The sequence below is a fragment of the Bactrocera oleae genome, chromosome 5 (genome assembly GCF_042242935.1).
Source record: "Bactrocera oleae isolate idBacOlea1 chromosome 5, idBacOlea1, whole genome shotgun sequence".
In the NCBI taxonomy this organism is placed as follows: domain Eukaryota; kingdom Metazoa; phylum Arthropoda; class Insecta; order Diptera; family Tephritidae; genus Bactrocera; species Bactrocera oleae.
The window spans coordinates 21,236,751-21,262,233 of record NC_091539.1 but is presented as its reverse complement, the minus strand read 5'-3'; positions in this window follow the sequence as shown (position 1 = coordinate 21,262,233).

Below are 25,483 nucleotides of genomic sequence, written 5' to 3'. Positions count from 1 at the left end.
CTCTTAAATTGTACATTAGTGCTCGAACAATGTACCGCTGATACTGAAAAACATAAATTTTACTGATTTGGGCTAAAGTAAAAGTTTCATGTTATTACAGTATTAACAAATTAATGTAACCGAAAAAATTAACACAACTGCACTTTCCTAGTTTTAGACTCAAAGTCGATTTTCTCTTAAATTGTTAGTTAATGCTCGAACAATCTACTGCTTATAATGAAAAACATAACTTTTACTGATTTGCGCTAAAGTAAAATTTTCATATTATTACACTATTAACAAATTAATATAACCGAAAAAATTTAAATTTGCAATTTATTAGTTTTAGACTCAAAGTCGATTTGCTCTGTAATTGTATATCTACCGCTTACACTGAAAAACATAACTTTTATTGAGTTGCGCTTAAGTAAAATTTGTATGTTATTACAGTATTAACAAATTAATATAACCGAAACAATTTAAAAAATTGCACCTTCTTAGTTTTAGACTCAAAGTCGATTTCCTCTTTAATTGTATATTAGTGCTCGAACAATCTACCGCTTATACTGAAAAACATCACGTATACTGTTTTGCGTAAAAGTAAGATGTTCATGCTATTACAGTATTAACAAATTAATATAACCGAAAAATTTAAAAAATTGCACCTTCTTAGTTTTAGACTCAAAGTCGATTTTCTCTTTAATTGTATATTAATGCTCGAACAATCTACCGCTTATACTGAAAAACATAACTTTTACTGATTTGCGTAAAAGTAAGATGTTCATGCTATTACAGGTCTAACAAATTAATATAACCGAAAAAATTTAAATTTGCAATTTATTAGTTTTAGACTCAAAGTCGATTTTCTCTGTAATTGTATATTTTTTATATTTAGTGCTCGAACAATCTACCGCTTATACTGAAAAGCATAACTTTTATTGATTTGCGCTAAAGTAAAATTTGTATGTTATTACAGTATTAACAAATTAATATAACCGAAAAAATTTACACAACTGCACCGTTTTAGTTTTAGACTTAAAGTCGATTTTCTTCCTAATTGTATATTTGTGAAAACATAACTTTTACTGATTTACGTTAAAGTAAAATTTTCATGTTATTACAGTATTATAAAATTAATATAACCGAAAAAATTTACAAAATTGCACTTAGTTTTAGACTCAAAATCGATTTCCTCTTTAATTGTATATTAGTGCTCGAACAATCTACCGCTTATACTGAAAAACATAACTTTTACTGATTTGCTTAAAAGTAATATGTTCATGTTATTACAGTATTAACAAATTAATAAAACCGAAAAAATTTACACAACTGCACTTTCTTAGTTTTAGACTCAAAATCGATTTTCTCTCTAATTGTATATTAATGCTCTAACAATTCACTTTTACTGATTTGCGTAAAAGTAAAATGTTCATGTTATTACAGTATTAACAAATTAATATAACCGAAAAAATTTACATAATTGCACTTTCCTAGTTTTAGACTCAAAGTCGATTTCCTTTTTAATTGTATATTAGTGCTCGAACAATCTACCGCTTATACTGAAAAACATCACTTATACTGTTTTGCGTAAAGGCAAAATGTTCATATTATTACAGTATTAACAAATTAATATAAAGAAAAAATTTACAAAATTGCACTTTCTTAGTTTTAAAATCAAAGTCGATTTTCTCTTAAATTGTATATTAATGCTCGAACAATCTACCGCTTATACTGAAAAACATCACTTTTACTGATTTGCGTAAAAGTAAAATGTTCATGTTATTACAGTATTAACAAATTAATATAACCGAAACAATTTAAAAATTTGCACCTTCTTAGTTTTAGACTCAAAGTCGATTTGCTCTTTAATTGTATATTAGTGCTCGAACAATCTACCGCATATACTGAAAAGCATAACTTTTACTGATTTGCGTAAAAGTAAGATGTTCATGCTATTACAGTATTAACAAATTAATATAACCGAAAAAATTTAAATTTGCAATTTCTTAGTTTTAGACTCAAAGTCGATTTTCTCTGTAATTGTATATTAGTGCTCGAACAATCTACCACAAATACTGAAAAGCATAACTTTTACTGATTTGCGCTAAAGTAAAATTTTTATGTTATTACAGTATTAACAAATTAATATAACCGAAAAAATTTACACAACTGCACCGTTTTAGTTTTAGACTTAAAGTCGATTTTCTTTCTAATTGTATATTTGTGAAAACATAACTTTTACTGATTTACGTTAAAGTAAAATTTTCATGTTATTACAGTATTATAAAATTAATATAACCGAAAAAATTTACAAAATTGCACTTAGTTTTAGACTCAAAATCGATTTTCTCTTTAATTGTATATTAGTGCTCGAACAATCTACCGCTTATACTGAAAAACATAACTTTTACTGATTTGCCTAAAAGTAATATGTTCATGTTATTACAGTATTAACAAATTAATAAAACCGAAAAAATTTACACAACTGCACTTTCTTAGTTTTAGACTCAAAGTCGATTTTCTCTCTAATTGTATATTAATGCTCCAACAATTCACTTTTACTGATTTGCGCAAAAGTAAAATGTTCATGTTATTACAGTATTAACAAATTAATATAACCGAAACAATTTAAAAAATTGCGCCTTCTTAGTTTTAGACTCAAAGTCGATTTTCTCTTTAATTGTATATTAATGCTCGAACAATCTACCGCTTATACTGAAAAACATAACTTTTACTGATTTGCGTAAAAGTAAGATGTTCATGCTATTACAGTATTAACAAATTAATATAACCGAAAAAATTTAAATTTGCAATTTCTTAGTTTTAGACTCAAAGTCGATTTTCTCTGTAATTGTATATTAGTGCTCGAACAATATACCACATATACTGAAAAGCATAACTTTTACTGATTTGCGCTAAAGTAAAATTTTTATGTTATTACAGTATTAACAAATTAATATAACCGAAAAAATTTAAACAACTGCACCTTCTTAGTTTTAGACTCAAAGTCGATTTTCTCTCTAATTGTATATTAGTGAAAACATAACTTTTACAGATTTGCGTTAAAGTAAAATTTTCATGTTATTACAGTATTATAAAATTAATATAACCGAAAAAATTTACAAAATTGCACTTAGTTTTAGATTCAAAATCGATTTTCTCTTTAATTGTATATTAGTGCTCCAACAATTCACTTTTTCTGATTTGCGTAAAAGTAATATGTTCATGTTATTACAGTATTAACAAATTAATAAAACCGAAAAAATTTACACAACTGCACTTTTTTAGTTTCAGACTCAAAGTCGATTTTCTCTTAAATTGTAAATTAGTGCTCGAACAACGTACCGCTGATACTGAGAAACATAACTTTTACTTCTTTGCGTTAAAGTAAAATTTTCATGTTATTACAGTATTAACAAACTAATATAACCGAAAAATTTAAAAAATTGCACTTTCTTAGTTTTCGACTCAAAGTCGATTTTCTCTTTAATTGTATATTAGTGCTCGAACAATCTACCGCTTATACTGAAAAACATAAATTTTACTGATTTGGGCTAAAGTAAAATGTTCATGTTATTACAGTATTAACAAATTAATATAACCGAAAAATTTAAAAAATTGCACTCTCTTAGTTTTCGACTCAAAGTCGATTTTCTCTTTAATTGTATATTAGTGCTCGAACAATCTACCGCATATACTGAAAAACATCACTTTTACTGATTTGCGTAAAAGTAAAATGTTCATGTTATTACAGTATTAACAAATTAATATAACCGAAAAATTTAAAAAATTGCACTTTCTTAGTTTTCGACTCAAAGTCGATTTTCTCTTTAATTGTATATTAGTGCTCGAACAATCTACCGCTTATACTGAAAAACATAAATTTTACTGATTTGGGCTAAAGTAATAGTTTCATGTTATTACAGTATTAACAAATTAATGTAACCGGAAAAATTAACACAACTGCACTTTCCTAGTTTTAGACTCAAAGTCGATTTTCTCTTAAATTGTTAGTTAATGCTCGAACAATCTACTGCTTATAATGAAAAACATAACTTTTACTGATTTGCGCTAAAGTAAAATTTTCATATTATTACACTATTAACAAATTAATATAACCGAAAAAATTTAAATTTGCAATTTATTAGCTTTAGACTCAAAGTCGATTTGCTCTGTAATTGTATATCTACCGCTTATACTGAAAAACATAACTTGTATTGAGTTGCGCTTAAGTAAAATTTGTATGTTATTACAGTGTTAACAAATTAATATAACCGAAACAATTTAAAAAATTGCACCTTCTTAGTTTTAGACTTAAAGTCGATTTCCTCTTTAATTGTATATTAGTGCTGGAACAATCTACCGCTTATACTGAAAAACATCACTTATACTGTTTTGCGTAAAAGTAAGATGTTCATGCTATTACAGTATTAACAAATTAATATAACCGAAAAAATTTAAATTTGCAATTTATTAGTTTTAGACTCAAAGTCGATTTGCTCTGTAATTGTATATCTACCGCTTATACTGAAAAACATAACTTTTATTGAGTTGCGCTTAAGTAAAATTTGTATGTTATTACAGTATTAACAAATTAATATAACCGAAACAATTTAAAAAATTGCACCTTCTTAGTTTTAGACTCAAAGTCGATTTTCTCTTTAATTGTATATTAATGCTTGAACAATCTACCGCTTATACTGAAAAACATAACTTTTACTGAATTGCGTAAAAGTAAGATGTTCATGCTATTACAGTATTAACAAATTAATATAACCGAAAAAATTTATATTTGCAATTTATTAGTTTTAGACTCAAAGTCGATTTGCTCTGTAATTGTATATCTACCGCTTATACTGAAAAACATAACTTTTATTGAGTTGCGCTTAAGTAAAATTTGTATGTTATTACAGTATTAACAAATTAATATAACCGAAAAAATTTACACAACTGCACCGTTTTAGTTTTAGACTTAAAGTCGATTTCCTCTTTAATTGTATATTAGTGCTGGAACAATCTACCGCTTATACTGAAAAACATCACTTATACTGTTTTGCGTAAAAGTAAGATGTTCATGCTATTACAGTATTAACAAATTAATATAACCGAAAAAATTTAAATTTGCAATTTATTAGTTTTAGACTCAAAGTCGATTTGCTCTGTAATTGTATATCTACCGCTTATACTGAAAAACATAACTTTTATTGAGTTGCGCTTAAGTAAAATTTGTATGTTATTACAGTATTAACAAATTAATATAACCGAAACAATTTAAAAAATTGCACCTTCTTAGTTTTAGACTCAAAGTCGATTTTCTCTTTAATTGTATATTAATGCTTGAACAATCTACCGCTTATACTGAAAAACATAACTTTTACTGAATTGCGTAAAAGTAAGATGTTCATGCTATTACAGTATTAACAAATTAATATAACCGAAAAAATTTATATTTGCAATTTATTAGTTTTAGACTCAAAGTCGATTTGCTCTGTAATTGTATATCTACCGCTTATACTGAAAAACATAACTTTTATTGAGTTGCGCTTAAGTAAAATTTGTATGTTATTACAGTATTAACAAATTAATATAACCGAAAAAATTTACACAACTGCACCGTTTTAGTTTTAGACTTAAAGTCGATTTTCTCTCTAATTGTATATTAGTGAAAACATAACTTTTCCTGATTTACGTTAAAGTAAAATTTTCATGTTATTACAGTATTATAAATTTAATATAACCGAAAAAATTTACAAAATTGCACTTAGTTTTAGACTCAAAATCGATTTTCTCTTTAATTGTATATTAGTGCTCGAACAATCTACCGCTTATACTGAAAAACATAACTTTTACTGATTTGCCTAAAAGTAATATGTTCATGTTATTACAGTATTAACAAATTAATAAAACCGAAAAAATTTACACAACTGCACTTTCTTAGTTTTAGACTCAAAGTCGATTTTCTCTCTAATTGTATATTAATGCTCCAACAATTCACTTTTACTGATTTGCGTAAAAGTAAAATGTTCATGTTATTACAGTATTAACAAATTAATATAACCGAAACAATTTAAAAAATTGCACCTTCTTAGTTTTAGACTCAAAGTCGATTTTCTCTTTAATTGTATACTAATTCTCGAACAATCTACCGCTTATACTGAAAAACATAACTTTTACTGATTTGCGTAAAAGTAAGATGTTCGTGCTATTACAGTATTAACAAATTAATATAACCGAAAAAATTTAAATTTGCAATTTCTTGGTTTTAGACTCAAAGTCGATTTTCTCTGTAATTGTATATTAGTGCTCGAACAATCTAACGCATATACTGAAAATCATAACTTTTACTGATTTGCGCTAAAGTAAAATTTGTATGTTATTACAGTATTAACAAATTAATATAACCGAAAAAATTTACACAACTGCACCGTTTTAGTTTTAGACTTAAAGTCGATTTTCTCTCTAATTATATATTATTGAAAACATAACTTTTACCGATTTACGTTAAAGTAAAATTTTCATGTTATTACAGTATTATAAAATTAATATAACCGAAAAAATTTACAAAATTGCACTTAGTTTTAGACTCAAAATCGATTTTCTCTTTAATTGTATATTAGTGCTCGATCAATCTACCGCTTATACTGAAAAACATAACTTTTACTGATTTGCCTAAAAGTAATATGTTCATGTTATTACAGTATTAACAAATTAATAAAACCGAAAAAATTTACACAACTGCACTTTCTTAGTTTTAGACTCAAAGTCGATTTTCTCTCTAATTGTATTTTAATGCTCCAACAATTCACTTTTACTGATTTGCGCAAAAGTAAAATGTTCATGTTATTACAGTATTAACAAATTAATATAACCGAAACAATTTAAAAAATTGCACCTTCTTAGTTTTAGACTCAAAGTCGATTTTCTCTTTAATTGTATATTATTGATCGAACAATCTACCGCTTATACTGAAAAGCATAACTTTTACTGATTTGCGTAAAAGTAAGATGTTCATGCTATTACAGTATTAACAAATTAATATAACCGAAAAAATTTAAATTTGCAATTTATTAGTTTTAGACTCAAAGTCGATTTTCTCTGTAATTGTATATTAGTGCTAGAACAATCTACCGCTTATACTGAAAAGCATAACTTTTACTGATTTGCGCTAAAGTAAAATTTGTATGTTATTACAGTATTAACAAATTATTATAACCGAAAAAATTTAAACAACTGCACCTTCTTAGTTTTAGACTCAAAGTCGATTTTCTCTCTAATTGTATATTAGTGAAAACATAACTTTTACAGATTTGCCTTAAAGTAAAATTTTCATGTTATAACAGTATTATAAAATTAATATAACCGAAAAAATTTACAAAATTGCACTTAGTTTTAGATTCAAAATCGATTTTCTCTTTAATTGTATTTTAGTGCTCCAACAATTCACTTTTTCTGATTTGCGTAAAAGTAATATGTTCATGTTATTACAGTATTAACAAATTAATAAAACCGAAAAAATTTACACAACTGCACTTTTTTAGTTTCAGACTCAAAGTCGATTTTCTCTTAAATTGTAAATTAGTGCTCGAACAATGTACCGCTGATACTGAGAAACATAACTTTTACTTCTTTGCGTTAAAGTAAAATTTTCATGTTATTACAGTATTAACAAACTAATATAACCGAAAAATTAAAAAAATTGCACTTTCTTAGTTTTCGACTCAAAGTCGATTTTCTCTTTAATTGTATATTAGTGCTCGAACAATCTACCGCTTATACTGAAAAACATAACTTTTATTGAGTTGCGCTAAAGTAAAATGTTCATGTTATTACAGTATTAACAAATTAATATAACCGAAAAATTTAAAAAATTGCACTTTCTTAGTTTTCGACTCAAAGTCGATTTTCTCTTTAATTGTATATTAGTGCTCGAACAATCTACCGCATATACTGAAAAACATAACTTTTATTGAGTTGCGCTAAAGTAAAATGTTCATGTTATTACAGTATTAACAAATTAATATAACCGAAAAATTTAAAAAATTGCACTTTCTTAGTTTTCGACTCAAAGTCGATTTTCTCTCTAATTGTATATTAGTGAAAACATAACTTTTCCTGATTTACGTTAAAGTAAAATTTTCATGTTATTACAGTATTATAAATTTAATATAACCGAAAAAATTTACAAAATTGCACTTAGTTTTAGACTCAAAATCGATTTTCTCTTTAATTGTATATTAGTGCTCGAACAATCTACCGCTTATACTGAAAAACATAACTTTTACTGATTTGCCTAAAAGTAATATGTTCATGTTATTACAGTATTAACAAATTAATAAAACCGAAAAAATTTACACAACTGCACTTTCTTAGTTTTAGACTCAAAGTCGATTTTCTCTCTAATTGTATATTAATGCTCCAACAATTCACTTTTACTGATTTGCGTAAAAGTAAAATGTTCATGTTATTACAGTATTAACAAATTAATATAACCGAAACAATTTAAAAAATTGCACCTTCTTAGTTTTAGACTCAAAGTCGATTTTCTCTCTAATTGTATATTAGTGAAAACATAACTTTTACAGATTTGCGTTAAAGTAAAATTTTCATGTTATTACAGTATTATAAAATTAATATAACCGAAAAAATTTACAAAATTGCACTTAGTTTTAGATTCAAAATCGATTTTCTCTTTAATTGTATTTTAGTGCTCCAACAATTCACTTTTTCTGATTTGCGTAAAAGTAATATGTTCATGTTATTACAGTATTAACAAATTAATAAAACCGAAAAAATTTACACAACTGCACTTTTTTAGTTTCAGACTCAAAGTCGATTTTCTCTTAAATTGTAAATTAGTGCTCGAACAATGTACCGCTGATACTGAGAAACATAACTTTTACTTCTTTGCGTTAAAGTAAAATTTTCATGTTATTACAGTATTAACAAACTAATATAACCGAAAAATTTAAAAAAATTGCACTTTCTTAGTTTTCGACTCAAAGTCGATTTTCTCTTTAATTGTATATTAGTGCTCGAACAATCTACCGCTTATACTGAAAAACATAACTTTTATTGAGTTGCGCTAAAGTAAAATGTTCATGTTATTACAGTATTAACAAATTAATATAACCGAAAAATTTAAAAAATTGCACTTAGTTTTAGACTCAAAATCGATTTTCTCTTTAATTGTATAATAGTGCTCGAACAATCTACCGCTTATACTGAAAAACATAACTTTTACTGATTTGCCTAAAAGTAATATGTTCATGTTATTACAGTATTAACAAATTAATAAAACCGAAAAAATTTACACAACTGCACTTTCTAAGTTTTAGACTCAAAGTCGATTTTCTCTCTAATTGTATATTAATGCTCCAACAATTCACTTTTACTGATTTGCGTAAAAGTAAAATGTTCATGTTATTACAGTATTAACAAATTAATATAACCGAAACAATTTAAAAAATTGCACCTTCTTAGTTTTAGACTCAAAGTCGATTTTCTCTTTAATTGTATACTAATTCTCGAACAATCTACCGCTTATACTGAAAAACATAACTTTTACTGATTTGCGTAAAAGTAAGATGTTCGTGCTATTACAGTATTAACAAATTAATATAACCGAAAAAATTTAAATTTGCAATTTCTTAGTTTTAGACTCAAAGTCGATTTTCTCTGTAATTGTATATTAGTGCTCGAACAATCTAACGCATATACTGAAAATCATAACTTTTACTGATTTGCGCTAAAGTAAAATTTGTATGTTATTACAGTATTAACAAATTAATATAACCGAAAAAATTTACACAACTGCACCGTTTTAGTTTTAGACTTAAAGTCGATTTTCTCTCTAATTATATATTATTGAAAACATAACTTTTACTGATTTACGTTAAAGTAAAATTTTCATGTTATTACAGTATTATAAAATTAATATAACCGAAAAAATTTACAAAATTGCACTTAGTTTTAGACTCAAAATCGATTTTCTCTTTAATTGTATATTAGTGCTCGAACAATCTACCGCTTATACTGAAAAACATAACTTTTACTGATTTGCCTAAAAGTAATATGTTCATGTTATTACAGTATTAACAAATTAATAAAACCGAAAAAATTTACACAACTGCACTTTCTTAGTTTTAGACTCAAAGTCGATTTTCTCTCTAATTGTATTTTAATGCTCCAACAATTCACTTTTACTGATTTGCGCAAAAGTAAAATGTTCATGTTATTACAGTATTAACAAATTAATATAACCGAAACAATTTAAAAAATTGCACCTTCTTAGTTTTAGACTCAAAGTCGATTTTCTCTTTAATTGTATATTATTGATCGAACAATCTACCGCTTATACTGAAAAACATAACTTTTACTGATTTGCGTAAAAGTAAGATGTTCATGCTATTACAGTATTAACAAATTAATATAACCGAAAAAATTTAAATTTGCAATTTATTAGTTTTAGACTCAAAGTCGATTTTCTCTGTAATTGTATATTAGTGCTAGAACAATCTACCGCTTATACTGAAAAGCATAACTTTTACTGATTTGCGCTAAAGTAAAATTTGTATGTTATTACAGTATTAACAAATTAATATAACCGAAAAAATTTACACAACTGCACCGTTTTAGTTTTAGACTTAAAGTCGATTTTCTCTCTAATTGTATATTATTGAAAACATAACTTTTACTGATTTACGTTAAAGTAAAATTTTCATGTTATTACAGTATTATAAAATTAATATATTCGAAAAAATTTACAAAATTGCACTTAGTTTTAGACTCAAAATCGATTTTCTCTTTAATTGTATATTAGTGCTCGAACAATCTACCGCTTATACTGAAAAACATAACTTTTACTGATTTGCCTAAAAGTAATATGTTTATGTTATTACAGTATTAACAAATTTATAAAACCGAAAAAATTTACACAACTGCACCGTTTTAGTTTTAGACTTAAAGTCGATTTTCTCTCTAATTGCATATTAGTGAAAACATAACTTTTACAGATTTGCGTTAAAGTAAAATTTTCATGTTATTACAGTATTATAAAATTAATATAACCGAAAAAATTTACAAAATTGCACTTAGTTTTAGATTCAAAATCGATTTTCTCTTTAATTGTATATTAGTGCTAGAACAATCTACCGCTTATACTGAAAAGCATAACTTTTACTGATTTGCGTAAAAGTAAGATGTTCATTCTATTACAGTATTAACAAATTAATATAACCGAAAAAATTTAAATTTGCAATTTATTAGTTTTAGACTCAAAGTCGATTTTCTCTGTAATTGTATATTAGTGCTAGAACAATCTACCACTTATACTGAAAAGCATAACTTTTACTGATTTGCGTAAAAGTAAGATGTTCATTCTATTACAGTATTAACAAATTAATATAACCGAAAAAATTTAAATTTGCAATTTCTTAGTTTTAGACTCAAAGTCGATTTTCTCTGTAATTGTATATTAGTGCTCGAACAATATACCACATATACTGAAAAGCATAACTTTTACTGATTTGCGCTTAAGTAAAATTTTTATGTTATTACAGTATTAACAAATTATTATAACCGAAAAAATTTAAACAACTGCACCTTCTTAGTTTTAGACTCAAAGTCGATTTTCTCTCTAATTGTATATTAGTGAAAACATAACTTTTACAGATTTGCCTTAAAGTAAAATTTTCATGTTATAACAGTATTATAAAATTAATATAACCGAAAAAATTTACACAACTGCACCGTTTTAGTTTTAGACTTAAAGTCGATTTTCTCTCTAATTGCATATTAGTGAAAACATAACTTTTACAGATTTGCGTTAAAGTAAAATTTTCATGTTATTACAGTATTATAAAATTAATATAACCGAAAAAATTTACAAAATTGCACTTAGTTTTAGATTCAAAATCGATTTTCTCTTTAATTGTATTTTAGTGCTCCAACAATTCACTTTTTCTGATTTGCGTAAAAGTAATATGTTCATGTTATTACAGTATTAACAAATTAATAAAACCGAAAAAATTTACACAACTGCACTTTTTTAGTTTCAGACTCAAAGTCGATTTTCTCTTAAATTGTAAATTAGTGCTCGAACAATGTACCGCTGATACTCAGAAACATAACTTTTACTTCTTTGCGTTAAAGTAAAATTTTCATGTTATTACAGTATTAACAAACTAATATAACCGAAAAATTTAAAAAATTGCACTTTCTTAGTTTTCGACTCAAAGTCGATTTTCTCTTTAATTGTATATTAGTGCTCGAACAATCTACCGCTTATACTGAAAAACATAACTTTTATTGAGTTGCGCTAAAGTAAAATGTTCATGTTATTACAGTATTAACAAATTAATATAACCGAAAAATTTAAAAAATTGCACTTTCTTAGTTTTCGACTCAAAGTCGATTTTCTCTTTAATTGTATATTAGTGCTCGAACAATCTACCGCATATACTGAAAAACATCACTTTTACTGATTTGCGTAAAAGTAAAATGTTCATGTTATTACAGTATTAACAAATTAATATAACCGAAAAATTTAAAAAATTGCACTTTCTTAGTTTTCGACTCAAAGTCGATTTTCTCTTTAATTGTATATTAGTGCTCGCACAATCTACCGCTTATACTGAAAAACATAACTTTTATTGAGTTGCGCTAAAGTAAAATGTTCATGTTATTACAGTATTAACAAATTAATATAACCGAAACAATTTAAAAAATTGCACCTTCTTAGTTTTAGACTCAAAGTCGATTTTCTCTTTAATTGTATACTAATTCTCGAACAATCTACCGCTTATACTGAAAAACATAACTTTTACTGATTTGCGTAAAAGTAAGATGTTCGTGCTATTACAGTATTAACAAATTAATATAACCGAAAAAATTTAAATTTGCAATTTCTTAGTTTTAGACTCAAAGTCGATTTTCTCTGTAATTGTATATTAGTGCTCGAACAATCTAACGCATATACTGAAAATCATAACTTTTACTGATTTGCGCTAAAGTAAAATTTGTATGTTATTACAGTATTAACAAATTAATATAACCGAAAAAATTTACACAACTGCACCGTTTTAGTTTTAGACTTAAAGTCGATTTTCTCTCTAATTATATATTATTGAAAACATAACTTTTACTGATTTACGTTAAAGTAAAATTTTCATGTTATTACAGTATTATAAAATTAATATAACCGAAAAAATTTACAAAATTGCACTTAGTTTTAGACTCAAAATCGATTTTCTCTTTAATTGTATATTAGTGCTCGAACAATCTACCGCTTATACTGAAAAACATAACTTTTACTGATTTGCCTAAAAGTAATATGTTCATGTTATTACAGTATTAACAAATTAATAAAACCGAAAAAATTTACACAACTGCACTTTCTTAGTTTTAGACTCAAAGTCGATTTTCTCTCTAATTGTATTTTAATGCTCCAACAATTCACTTTTACTGATTTGCGCAAAAGTAAAATGTTCATGTTATTACAGTATTAACAAATTAATATAACCGAAACAATTTAAAAAATTGCACCTTCTTAGTTTTAGACTCAAAGTCGATTTTCTCTTTAATTGTATATTATTGATCGAACAATCTACCGCTTATACTGAAAAACATAACTTTTACTGATTTGCGTAAAAGTAAGATGTTCATGCTATTACAGTATTAACAAATTAATATAACCGAAAAAATTTAAATTTGCAATTTATTAGTTTTAGACTCAAAGTCGATTTTCTCTGTAATTGTATATTAGTGCTAGAACAATCTACCGCTTATACTGAAAAGCATAACTTTTACTGATTTGCGCTAAAGTAAAATTTGTATGTTATTACAGTATTAACAAATTAATATAACCGAAAAAATTTACACAACTGCACCGTTTTAGTTTTAGACTTAAAGTCGATTTTCTCTCTAATTGTATATTATTGAAAACATAACTTTTACTGATTTACGTTAAAGTAAAATTTTCATGTTATTACAGTATTATAAAATTAATATATTCGAAAAAATTTACAAAATTGCACTTAGTTTTAGACTCAAAATCGATTTTCTCTTTAATTGTATATTAGTGCTCGAACAATCTACCGCTTATACTGAAAAACATAACTTTTACTGATTTGCCTAAAAGTAATATGTTTATGTTATTACAGTATTAACAAATTTATAAAACCGAAAAAATTTACACAACTGCACCGTTTTAGTTTTAGACTTAAAGTCGATTTTCTCTCTAATTGCATATTAGTGAAAACATAACTTTTACAGATTTGCGTTAAAGTAAAATTTTCATGTTATTACAGTATTATAAAATTAATATAACCGAAAAAATTTACAAAATTGCACTTAGTTTTAGATTCAAAATCGATTTTCTCTTTAATTGTATATTAGTGCTAGAACAATCTACCGCTTATACTGAAAAGCATAACTTTTACTGATTTGCGTAAAAGTAAGATGTTCATTCTATTACAGTATTAACAAATTAATATAACCGAAAAAATTTAAATTTGCAATTTATTAGTTTTAGACTCAAAGTCGATTTTCTCTGTAATTGTATATTAGTGCTAGAACAATCTACCACTTATACTGAAAAGCATAACTTTTACTGATTTGCGTAAAAGTAAGATGTTCATTCTATTACAGTATTAACAAATTAATATAACCGAAAAAATTTAAATTTGCAATTTCTTAGTTTTAGACTCAAAGTCGATTTTCTCTGTAATTGTATATTAGTGCTCGAACAATATACCACATATACTGAAAAGCATAACTTTTACTGATTTGCGCTTAAGTAAAATTTTTATGTTATTACAGTATTAACAAATTATTATAACCGAAAAAATTTAAACAACTGCACCTTCTTAGTTTTAGACTCAAAGTCGATTTTCTCTCTAATTGTATATTAGTGAAAACATAACTTTTACAGATTTGCCTTAAAGTAAAATTTTCATGTTATAACAGTATTATAAAATTAATATAACCGAAAAAATTTACACAACTGCACCGTTTTAGTTTTAGACTTAAAGTCGATTTTCTCTCTAATTGCATATTAGTGAAAACATAACTTTTACAGATTTGCGTTAAAGTAAAATTTTCATGTTATTACAGTATTATAAAATTAATATAACCGAAAAAATTTACAAAATTGCACTTAGTTTTAGATTCAAAATCGATTTTCTCTTTAATTGTATTTTAGTGCTCCAACAATTCACTTTTTCTGATTTGCGTAAAAGTAATATGTTCATGTTATTACAGTATTAACAAATTAATAAAACCGAAAAAATTTACACAACTGCACTTTTTTAGTTTCAGACTCAAAGTCGATTTTCTCTTAAATTGTAAATTAGTGCTCGAACAATGTACCGCTGATACTCAGAAACATAACTTTTACTTCTTTGCGTTAAAGTAAAATTTTCATGTTATTACAGTATTAACAAACTAATATAACCGAAAAATTTAAAAAATTGCACTTTCTTAGTTTTCGACTCAAAGTCGATTTTCTCTTTAATTGTATATTAGTGCTCGAACAATCTACCGCTTATACTGAAAAACATAACTTTTATTGAGTTGCGCTAAAGTAAAATGTTCATGTTATTACAGTATTAACAAATTAATATAACCGAAAAATTTAAAAAATTGCACTTTCTTAGTTTTCGACTCAAAGTCGATTTTCTCTTTAATTGTATATTAGTGCTCGAACAATCTACCGCATATACTGAAAAACATCACTTTTACTGATTTGCGTAAAAGTAAAATGTTCATGTTATTACAGTATTAACAAATTAATATAACCGAAAAATTTAAAAAATTGCACTTTCTTAGTTTTCGACTCAAAGTCGATTTTCTCTTTAATTGTATATTAGTGCTCGCACAATCTACCGCTTATACTGAAAAACATAAATTTTACTGATTTGGGCTAAAGTAAAAGTTTCATGTTATTACAGTATTAACAAATTAATGTAACCGAAAAAATTAACACAACTGCACTTTCCTAGTTTTAGACTCAAAGTCGATTTTCTCTTAAATTGTTAGTTAATGCTCGAACAATCTACTGCTTATAATGAAAAACATAACTTTTACTGATTTGCGCTAAAGTAAAATTTTCATATTATTACACTATTAACAAATTAATATAACCGAAAAAATTTAAATTTGCAATTTATTAGTTTTAGACTCAAAGTCGATTTTCTCTTTAATTGTATATTAATGCTTGAACAATCTACCGCTTAAACTGAAAAACATAACTTTTACTGATTTGGGTAAAAGTAAGATGTTCATGCTATTACAGTATTAACAAATTAATATAACCGAAAAAATTTATATTTGCAATTTATTAGTTTTAGACTCAAAGTCGATTTGCTCTGTAATTGTATATCTACCGCTTATACTGAAAAACATAACTTTTATTGAGTTGCGCTTAAGTAACATTTGTATGTTATTACAGTATTAACAAATTAATATAACCGAAAAAATTTACACAACTGCACCGTTTTAGTTTTAGACTTAAAGTCGATTTTCTCTCTAATTGTATATTAGTGAAAACATAACTTTTACTGATTTACGTTAAAGTAAAATTTTCATGTTATTACAGTATTATATTTAATATAACCGAAAAAATTTACAAAATTGCACTTAGTTTTAGACTCAAAATCGATTTTCTCTTTAATTGTATATTAGTGCTCGAACAATCTACCGCTTATACTGAAAAACATAACTTTTACTGATTTGCCTAAAAGTAATATGTTCATGTTATTACAGTATTAACAAATTAATAAAACCGAAAAAATTTACACAACTGCACTTTCTTAGTTTTAGACTCAAAGTCGATTTTCTCTCTAATTGTATATTAATGCTCCAACAATTCACTTTTACTGATTTGCGTAAAAGTAAAATGTTCATGTTATTACAGTATTAACAAATTAATATAACCGAAAAATTTAAAAAATTGCACTTTCTTAGTTTTCGACTCAAAGTCGATTTTCTCTTTAATTGTATATTAGTGCTCGAACAATCTACCGCTTATACTGAAAAACATAAATTTTACTGATTTGGGCTAAAGTAAAAGTTTCATGTTATTACAGTATTAACAAATTAATGTAACCGAAAAAATTAACACAACTGCACTTTCCTAGTTTTAGACTCAAAGTCGATTTTCTCTTAAATTGTTAGTTAATGCTCGAACAATCTACTGCTTATAATGAAAAACATAACTTTTACTGATTTGCGCTAAAGTAAAATTTTCATATTATTACACTATTAACAAATTAATATAACCGAAAAAATTTAAATTTGCAATTTATTAGTTTTAGACTCAAAGTCGATTTTCTCTTTAATTGTATATTAATGCTTGAACAATCTACCGCTTATACTGAAAAACATAACTTTTACTGATTTGCGTAAAAGTAAGATGTTCATGCTATTACAGTATTAACAAATTAATATAACCGAAAAAATTTATATTTGCAATTTATTAGTTTTAGACTCAAAGTCGATTTGCTCTGTAATTGTATATCTACCGCTTATACTGAAAAACATAACTTTTATTGAGTTGCGCTTAAGTAAAATTTGTATGTTATTACAGTATTAACATATTAATATAACCGAAAAAATTTACACAACTGCACCGTTTTAGTTTTAGACTTAAAGTCGATTTTCTCTCTAATTGTATATTAGTGAAAACATAACTTTTACTGATTTACGTTAAAGTAAAATTTTCATGTTATTACAGTATTATAAATTTAATATAACCGAAAAAATTTACAAAATTGCACTTAGTTTTAGACTCAAAATCGATTTTCTCTTTAATTGTATATTAGTGCTCGAACAATCTACCGCTTATACTGAAAAACATAACTTTTACTGATTTGCCTAAAAGTAATATGTTCATGTTATTACAGTATTAACAAATTAATAAAACCGAAAAAATTTACACAACTGCACTTTCTTAGTTTTAGACTCAAAGTCGAATTTCTCTCTAATTGTATATTAATGCTCCAACAATTCACTTTTACTGATTTGCGTAAAAGTAAAATGTTCATGTTATTACAGTATTAACAAATTAATATAACCGAAACAATTTAAAAAATTGCACCTTCTTAGTTTTAGACTCAAAGTCGATTTTCTCTTTAATTGTATATTATTGCTCGAACAATCTACCGCTTATACTGAAAAACATAACTTTTACTGATTTGCGTAAAAGTAAGATGTTCATGCTATTACAGTATTAACAAATTAATATAACCGAAAAAATTTAAATTTGCACTTTCTTAATTTTAGACTCAAAGTCGATTTTCTCTGTAATTGTATATTAGTGCTCGAACAATCTACCACATATACTGAAAAGCATAACTTTTACTGATTTGCGCTAAAGTAAAATTTTTATGTTATTACAGTATTAACAAATTAATATAACCGAAAAAATTTACACAACTGCACCTTCTTAGTTTTAGACTCAAAGTCGATTTTCTCTCTAATTGTATATTAGTGAAAACATAACTTTTACAGATTTGCGTTAAAGTAAAATTTTCATGTTATTACAGTATTATAAAATTAATATAACCGAAAAAATTTACAAAACTGCACTTAGTTTTAGATTCAAAATCGATTTTCTCTTTAATTGTATATTAGTGCTCCAACAATTCACTTTTTCTGATTTGCGTAAAAGTAAAATGTTCAAGTTATTACAGTATTAACAAATTAATATAACCGAAAAATTTAAAAAATTGCACCTTCTTAGTTTTAGACTCAAAGTCGATTTTCTCTTTAATTGTATATTAATGCTCGACCAATCTACCGCTTATACTGAAAAACATAACTTTTACTGATTTGCGTAAAAGTAAGATGTTCATGCTATTACAGTATTAACAAATTAATATAACCGAAAAAATTTAAATTTGCAATTTATTAGTTTTAGACTCAAAGTCGATTTTCTCTGTAATTGTATATTTATATTTAGTGCTCGAACAATCTACCGCTTATACTGAAAAGCATAACTTTTATTGATTTGCGCTAAAGTAACATTTGTATGTTATTACAGTATTAACAAAAATAATATAGCCGAAAAAATTTACACAACTGCACCGTTTTAGTTTTAGACTTAAAGTCGATTTTCTTTCTAATTGTTTATTTGTGAAAACATAGTTTTTACTGATTTACGTTAAAGTAAAATTTTCATGTTATTACAGTATTATAAAATTAATATAACCGAAAAAATTTACAAAATTGCACTTAGTTTTAGACTCAAAATCGATTTCCTCTTTAATTGTATATTAGTGCTCGAACAATCTACCGCTTATACTGAAAAACATAACTTTTACTGATTTGCTTAAAAGTAATATGTTCATGTTATTACAGTATTAACAAATTAATAAAACCGAAAAAATTTACACAACTGCACTTTCTTAGTTTTAGACTCAAAGTCGATTTTCTCTCTAATTGTATATTAATGCTCCAACAATTCACTTTCACTGATTTGCGTAAAAGTAAAATGTTCATGTTATTACAGTATTAACAAATTAATATAACCGAAAAAATTTACATAACTGCACTTTCCTAGTTTTAGACTCAAAGTCGATTTCCTCTTTAATTGTATATTAGTGCTCGAACAATCTACCGCTTATACTGAAAAACATCACTTATACTGTTTTGCGTAAAGGCAAAATGTTCATATTATTACAGTATTAACAAATTAATATAACCGAAAAAATTTACAAAATTGCACTTTCTTAGTTTTAAAATCAAAGTCGATTTTCTCTTAAATTGTATATTAATGCTCGAACAATCTACCGCTTATACTGAAAAACATAACTTTTACTGATTTGCGTAAAAGTAAAATGTTCATGTTATTACAGTATTAACAAATTAATATAACCGAAAAAATTTAAATTTGCAATTTCTTAGTTTTAGACTCAAAGTCGATTTTCTCTGTAATTGTATATTAGTGCTCGAACAATCTACCACATATACTGAAAAGCATAACTTTTACTGATTTGCGCTAAAGTAAGATGTTCATGCTATAACAGTATTAACAAACCGAAAAAAATTAAATTTGCAATTTATTAGTTTTAGACTCAAAGTCGATTTTCGCTGTAATTGTATATTAGTGCTCGAACAATCTACCGCTTATACTGAAAAGCATAACTTTTATTGATTTGCGCTAAAGTAAAATTTGTATGTTATTACAGTATTAACAAATTAATATAACCGAAAAAATTTACATAACTGCACTTTCTTAGTTTTAGACTCAAAGTCGATTTTATCTCTAATTGTATATTAGTGAAAACATAACTTTTACTGATTTACGTTAAAGTAAAATTTTCATGTTATTACAGTAATATAAATTTAATTTAACCGAAAAAATTTACAAAATTGCACTTAGTTTTAGACTCAAAATCGATTTTCTCTTTAATTGTATATTAGTGCTCGAACAATCTACCGCTTATACTGAAAAACATAACTTTTACTGATTTGCCTAAAAGTAATATGTTCATGTTATTACAGTATTAACAAATTAATAAAACCGAAAAAATTTACACAACTGCACTTTCTTAGTTTTAGACTCAAAGTCGATTTTCTCTCTAATTATATACTAATGCTCCAACAATTCACTTTTACTGATTTGCGCAAAAGTAAAAAGTTCATGTTATTACAGTATTAACAAATTAATATAACCGAAACAAATTAAAAAATTGCACCTTCTTAGTTTTAGACTCAAAATCGATTTTCTCTTTAATTGTATATTAGTGCTCGAACAATCTACCGCTTATACTGAAAAACATAACTTTTACTGATTTGAGTAAAAGTAAAATGTTCATGTTATTACAGTATTAACAAATTAATATAACCGAAAAAATTTACACAACGGCACCGTTTTAGTTTTAGACTTAAAGTCGATTTTCTTTCTAATTGTATATTTGTGAAAACATAACTTTTACTGATTTACGTTAAAGTAAAATTTTCATGTTATTACAGTATTATAAAATTAGTATAACCGAAAAAATTTACAAAATTGCACTTAGTTTTAGACTCAAAATCGATTTTCTCTTTAATTGTATATTAGAGCTCGAACAATCTACCGCTTATACTGAAAAACATAAATTTTACTGATTTGCGTAAAAGTAAGATGTTCATGCTATAACAGTATTAACAAACCGAAAAAAATTAAATTTGCAATTTATTAGTTTTAGACTCAAAGTCGATTTTCTCTGTAATTGTATATTAGAGCTCGAACAATCTACCGCTTATACTGAAAAACATAACTTTTATTGATTTGCGCTAAAGTAAAATTTGTATGTTATTACAGTATTAACAAATTAATATAACCGAAAAAATTTACACAACTGCACTTTCTTAGTTTTAGACTCAAAGTCGATTTTATCTCTAATTGTATATTAGTGAAAACATAACTTTTACTGATTTACGTTAAAGTAAAATTTTCATGTTATTACAGTATTATAAATTTAATATAACCGAAAAAATTTACAAAATTGCACTTAGTTTTAGACTCAAAATCGATTTTCTCTTTAATTGTATATTAGTGCTCGAACAATCTACCGCTTATACTGAAAAACATAACTTTTACTGATTTGCCTATAAGTAAAATGTTCATGTTATTACAGTATTAACAAATTAATAAAACCGAAAAAAATTTACACAACTGCACTTTCTTAGTTTTAGACTCAAAGTCGATTTTCTCTCTAATTGTATATTAATGCTCCAACAATTCACTTTTACTGATTTGCGTAAAAGTAAAATGTTCATGTTATTACAGTATTAACAAATTAATATAACCGAAACAATTTAAAAAATTGCACCTTCTTAGTTTTAGACTCAAAGTCGATTTTCTCTTTAATTGTATATTAATTCTCGAACAATCTACCGCTTATACTGAAAAACATAACTTTTACTGATTTGCGTAAAAGTAAGATGTTCATGCTATTACAGTATTAACAAATTAATATAACCGAAAAAATTTAAATTTGTAATTTCTTAGTTTTAGACTCAAAGTCGATTTTCTCTTTAATTGTATATTAGTGCTCGAACAATCTACCGCTTATACTGAAAAACATAAATTTTACTGATTTGCGTAAAAGTAAGATGTTCATGCTATAACAGTATTAACAAACCGAAAAAAATTAAATTTGCAATTTATTAGTTTTAGACTCAAAGTCGATTTTATCTCTAATTGTATATTAGTGAAAACATAACTTTTACTGATTTACGTTAAAGTAAAATTTTCATGTTATTACATTATTATAAATTTAATATAACCGAAAAAATTTACAAAATTGCACTTAGTTTTAGACTCAAAATCGATTTTCTCTTTAATTGTATATTAGTGCTCGAACAATCTACCGCTTATACTGAAAAACATAACTTTTACTGATTTGCGTAAAAGTAAAATGTTCATGTTATTACCGTATTAACAAATTAATATAACCGAAACAATTTAAAAAATTGCACCTTCTTAGTTTTAGACTCAAAGTCGATTTTCTCTTTAATTGTATATTAATTCTCGAACAATCTACCACATATACTGAAAAGCATAACTTTTACTGATTTGCGCTAAAGTAAAATTTTTATGTTATTACAGTATTAACAAATTAATATAACCGAAAAAATTTACACAACTGCACCTTCTTAGTTTTAGACTCAAAGTCGATTTTCTCTCTAATTGTATATTAGTGAAAACATAACTTTTCCAGATTTGCGTTAAAGTAAAATTTTCATGTTATTACAGTATTATAAAATTAATATAACCGAAAAAATTTACAAAATTGCACTTAGTTTTAGATTCAAAATCGATTTTCTCTTTAATTGTATATTAGTGCTCCAACAATTCACTTTTTCTGATTTGCGTAAAAGTAAAATGTTCAAGTTATTACAGTATTAACAAATTAATATAACCGAAAAATTTAAAAAATTGCACCTTCTTAGTTTTAGACTCAAAGTCGATTTTCTCTTTAATTGTATATTAATGCTCGAACAATCTACCGCTTATACTGAAAAACATAACTTTTACTGATTTGCGTAAAAGTAAGATGTTCATGCTATTACAGTATTAACAAATTAATATAACCGAAAAAATTTACACAACTGCACTTTCTTAGTTTTAGACTCAAAGTCGATTTTATCTCTAATTGTATATTAGTGAAAACATAACTTTTACTGATTTACGTTAAAGTAAAATTTTCATGTTATTACAGTATTATAAATTTAATATAACCGAAAAAATTTACACAACTGCACTTTCTTAGTTTTAGACTCAAAGTCGATTTTCTCTGTAATTGTATATTAGTGCTAGAACAATCTACCGCTTATACTGAAAAGCATAACTTTTATTGATTTGCGCTAAAGTAAAATTTGTATGTTTTTACAGTATTAACAAATTAATATAACCGAAAAAATTTACACAACTGCACCGTTTTAGTTTTAGACTTAAAGTCGATTTTCTTTCTAATTGTATATTTGTGAAAACATAACTTTTACTGATTTACGTTAAAGGAAAATTTTTATGTTATTACAGTATTATAAAATTAATATAACCGAAAAAATTTACAAAATTGCACTTAGTTTTAGACTCAAAATCGATTTCCTCTTTAATTGTATATTAGTGCTCGAACAATCTACCGCTTATACTGAAAAACATAACTTTTACTGATTTGCTTAAAAGTAATATGTTCATGTTATTACAGTATTAACAAATTAATAAAACCGAAAAAATTTACACAACTGCACTTTCTTAGTTTTAGACTCAAAGTCGATTTTCTCTCTAATTGTATATTAATGCTCCAACAATTCACTTTTACTGATTTGCGTAAAAGTAAAATGTTCATGTTATTACAGTATTAACAAATTAATATAACCGAAAAATTTACAAAATTGCACTTAGTTTTAGACTCAAAATCGATTTTCTCTTTAATTGTATATTAGAGCTCGAACAATCTACCGCTTATACTGAAAAACATAACTTTTACTGATTTGCGTAAAAGTAAGATGTTCATGCTATTACAGTATTAACAAATTAATATAACCGAAAAAATTTACACAACTGCACTTTCTTAGTTTTAGACTCAAAGTCGATTTTATCTCTAATTGTATATTAGTGAAAACATAACTTTTACTGATTTACGTTAAAGTAAAATTTTCATGTTATTACAGTATTATAAATTTAATATAACCGAAAAAATTTACACAACTGCACTTTCTTAGTTTTAGACTCAAAGTCGATTTTCTCTGTAATTGTATATTAGTGCTAGAACAATCTACCGCTTATACTGAAAAGCATAACTTTTATTGATTTGCGCTAAAGTAAAATTTGTATGTTTTTACAGTATTAACAAATTAATATAACCGAAAAAATTTACACAACTGCACCGTTTTAGTTTTAGACTTAAAGTCGATTTTCTTTCTAATTGTATATTTGTGAAAACATAACTTTTACTGATTTACGTTAAAGGAAAATTTTCATGTTATTACAGTATTATAAAATTAATATAACCGAAAAAATTTACAAAATTGCACTTAGTTTTTGACTCAAAATCGATTTCCTCTTTAATTGTATATTAGTGCTCGAACAATCTACCGCTTATACTGAAAAACATAACTTTTACTGATTTGCTTAAAAGTAATATGTTCATGTTATTACAGTATTAACAAATTAATAAAACCGAAAAAATTTACACAACTGCACTTTCTTAGTTTTAGACTCAAAGTCGATTTTCTCTCTAATTGTATATTAATGCTCCAACAATTCACTTTTATTGATTTGCGTAAAAGTAAAATGTTCATGTTATTACAGTATTAACAAATTAATATAACCGAAAAAATTTACATAACTGCACTTTCCTAGTTTTAGACTCAAAGTCGATTTCCTCTTTAATTGTATATTAGTGCTCGAACAATCTACCGCTTATACTGAAAAACATCACTTATACTGTTTTGCGTAAAGGCAAAATGTTCATATTATTACAGTATTAACAAATTAATATAACCGAAAAAATTTACAAAATTGCACTTTCTTAGTTTTAAAATCAAAGTCGATTTTCTCTTAAATTGTATATTAATGCTCGAACAATCTACCGCTTATATTGAAAAACATAACTTTTACTGATTTGCGCTAAAGTAAAATTTTCATGTTATTACAGTGTTAACAAATTATTATAATTGAAAAAATAAAAAAAAAAACACTTTCTTAGTTTTAGACTTAAAAACGATTTTCTTGTAAATTGTATATTAATGGACGAACAATCTACCGCTTATATTGAAAAACATAACTTTTACTGATTTGGGCTAAAGTAAAATTTTCATATTATTACAGTATTAACAAATTATTATAACCGAAAAAATTTACACAATTGCGCTTTCTTAGTTTTAGGCTCAAAGTCGATTTGCTCTTAAATTGCACAATATATTAATGTTCGAACAAGGTTCCGCTTATACTGAAAAACATATCTCTTACTGATTTGGGCTAAAGTAAAATTTTCATTTTATTACAGTATTA